The sequence below is a fragment of the Arachis duranensis genome, chromosome 3, assembly GCF_000817695.3.
Source record: "Arachis duranensis cultivar V14167 chromosome 3, aradu.V14167.gnm2.J7QH, whole genome shotgun sequence".
Taxonomy (NCBI): domain Eukaryota; kingdom Viridiplantae; phylum Streptophyta; class Magnoliopsida; order Fabales; family Fabaceae; genus Arachis; species Arachis duranensis.
The window spans coordinates 32,522,827-32,526,451 of record NC_029774.3 but is presented as its reverse complement, the minus strand read 5'-3'; positions in this window follow the sequence as shown (position 1 = coordinate 32,526,451).

Below are 3,625 nucleotides of genomic sequence, written 5' to 3'. Positions count from 1 at the left end.
TGATTAGCCGTGCTGTGACAGAGCATCTGGACCGTTTTCACTGAGAGGATGGGAGGTAGCCACTGACAATGGTGATTCCCTACATACAGCTTGCCATGGAAGGAGCCTTGCATTTATGAAAGTGAGTAAGCATTATGTTGCAGGGATTCAGAGGACAAAGCATATCCAAAAACCCCAACATATTCTCTATTACTGCACAACAAGTAACTATTTCACACTCTTTTATTTTTCTAATAATTTCAACTGATAATTTAATTAATATCCTGACTAAGAATAATAAAATAAACATAGCTTGCTTCAAACCAATAATCTCCGTGGGATCAACCCTTACTCACGTAAGGTATTACTTGGACGACCCAGTGCACTTGCTGGTTAGTGGTACGAAGCTGTGTTAAATAGTCCATTAATATTGGCATACACAATTTCGTGCGCCAAGTTTTTGGCGCCGTTGCCGGGGATTATTCGAGTTTGAACAATTAAAGGTTTATTTTGTTGCTTAGATTAGGAAGAATTTATCCTTTTTTTTACTAGAATTGCATCTTTTATTATTCCTTTTCAAAAAATTTTCAAAAATATATTATTTTTCTTTATCAATCTCTAATTTTCGTGAGTTTAGTGTCCTGTTCTAAGTTTGGTGTCAATTGCATGTTCTTGTTCTTCCTTGATCTTCAATTTGTTCTTGTCAATTTTTCTTGTTTGATCTTTGGTTTGTCTTATTCTGTGTCTTTTCTTGTTTTTCTTGCGCTTTTTCAAGACATTAGTTTTCAAAAAAAAAAATAATTTATTCTTATCTATAAAAATAATACATCTTTAAAATATATTACATTTTTAGCTCAGTTGGTTATAGCATTGGCTTATGCTCTTGGCAATTGGGCATCTTCTTTTTAAAATCTTTTCTTCAAAAATAATTTTTCTTGATTTAATCTTGTGCCAAACTTTAAGTTTGGTGTTTTCTTGTTGATCTTTTTTTAATTTTCGAAAATTTATCTTGGTTTTCTAAAATTTTAAGTTTGGTGTTCTTTCTTTTGTTCTTGGTGTTCTTGTGAATCTTCAAGGTGTTCTTGAGTCTTTCTTGTGTTTTGATCTTAAAATTTTTAAGTTTGGTGTTCCTTGGTGTTTTCCCTCCAAAATTTTCGAAAATAAGGAGCATTAGATCTAAAAATTTTAAATCTTGTGTCTTTTGTGTGTTTTTCTCTTTCATCATAAAATCAAAATTCAAAAAAAAATATTTTTCAATTTTTTTATTTTATTTCGTTTTTACTTGTTCTATTTTTATTTTATTTTATAAAATAATTTTTATAAAATAAATAATATCAACATCCATACCATCTCCTTTATTCCATCATGGAACTAAGTGAAAATGAACAGTCCAGGAGGACTCTGGGGTCATATGCCAACCCCACTACTGCTTTATATGGGAGTAGTATCTGTATACCCTCCATTGGAGTTAGTAGCTTTGAGTTGAATCCTCAGCTCATTATCATGGTGCAGCAAAACTGCCAGTATTTCGGTCTTCCACAAGAAGAACCTACAGAGTTTCTGGCACAATTTTTACAAATTGCTGACACAGTACATGATAAGGAAGTAGATCAGGATGTCTACAGATTATTACTGTTTCCATTTGCTGTAAAAGATCAAGCTAAGAGGTGGTTAAATAACCAACCTAAGAACAGCATAAAGACATGGAAACAGCTGTCATAAAAATTCCTGAATCACTATTTTCCTCCAAAATGGATGACACAGCTAAGGCTAAGCATCCAAGGCTTCAAACAAGGAGATAATGAATCCCTTTATGATGCCTGGGAGAGATACAGAGAGATGCTAAGAAAATGCCCCTCTGAGATGTTTTCAAAGTGGGTGCAATTAGACATCTTCTACTATGGGCTTACAGAAAAAGCTCAGATTTCTCTAGATCACTCAGCCGGTGGATCTATACATATGAGAAAAACAATTGAAGAAGCTCAAGAGCTTATTGATACAGTTGCCAGAAATCAGCATATGTACCTAAGCAGTGAATCCTCCATGAAAGAAGAAGCTAAAACAGTAACTTTGCTGAACTCAGTCCTGTGGATCAGGCTAATGAATTCAATCAGCAATTAGACTTTCTAACCCAGCAGCTAGCCGAATTCAAGGAAATACTACAGGAAAAAAGAATGGCTAACAGGAATATGGAAGTACAGTTAAAGCAAACAGAAAAGCAACAGGAATATGGAAGTACAGTTAAAGCAAACAGAAATGCAACTGTCAAAACAAATAGCAGAAGAATGCCAATCAGTTCAATTAAGAAGTGGGAAAACATTAAATACCTCACTTCAAAACAGCAGGAAGCCAAGAAATGAACAGCTGTCTACTCAAAATCCCTCTGAGGACAATCAGATCCCAGAGAGGAATAAGGCTGGCGCTAAACGCCCAGACCATGCTCATTTCTGGCGTTCAACGCCAGAAACAAGCATGAATCCGGCGTTGAACGCCCAAGGGAAGCATAGTTCTGGCGTTTAGATGCCAGTAACAGATAAGGAGTTGGCGTCTAACGCCACTCCAGCTTCCACCCCTGGCATTCAAACGCCAGTGGGAGATCAGTCATATACAAGTGCTGATAACAACCCTTCTAAAAAGGCTTCCCAACCCACTTCTACAGGTAATAAACCTGCAGCAACTAAGGTTGAGGAATACAAAGCCAAAATGCCTTATCCTCAAAAACTCCGCCGAGCGAAACAGGATAAGCAATTTGCCCGCTTTGCAGACTATCTCAGAACTCTTGAAATAAAGATTCCGTTTGCAGAAGCACTTGAGCAAATACCCTCTTATGCTAAGTTCATGAATGAGATCTTAAGTCATAAGAAGGATTGGAGGGAGACTGAAAAATTTTACCTCACTGAAGAATGCAGTGCAGTCATTATGAAAAGCTTACCTGAGAAGCTTAAAGATCCCGGGAGCTTCATGATACCATGCATATTAGAGGGTAATTGCACCAAGCAAGCTCTGTGTGACCTTGGGGCAAGTATCAACCTAATACCTGCATCTATTATCACAAAGCTTGGTTTAACTGAAGAAGTCAAACCAACCCGGATATGTCTTCAACTTGCTGATGGCTCCATTAAATACCCATCAGGAATGATTGAAGACATGATTGTCAAGGTTGGGCCATTTACCTTTCCTACTGACTTTGTGGTGCTGGAAATGGAGGAGCACAAGAGTGCAACTCTCATTCTAGGAAGACCTTTCCTAGCAACTGGCCGAACCCTCATTGACGTCCAAAAAGGGGAAGTAACCCTGAGAGTCAATGAGGAGGAGTTCAAGTTGAATGTTGTCAAAGCTAAGCAACATCCAGACACCCCAAATGACTGCATGAGTGTTGATATCATTGACTCTCTGGTGAGAGAGGTCAATATGGCTGAGAGTCTCGAATCAGAGTTAGAGGACATCTTTAAAGATGTTCCGCCTGATTTGGAGGAATTAGAGAGAATAATAGAACCTCTGACAATCCCTCAGGAAGAGGAGAAACCTCCCAAACCCGAGCTCAAACCATTACCACCATCTCTGAAATATGCATTTCTGGGAGAAGGTGATACCTTTCCTGTAATCATAAGCTCTACCTTAGAGCCACAGGAAGAGGAAGCACTAA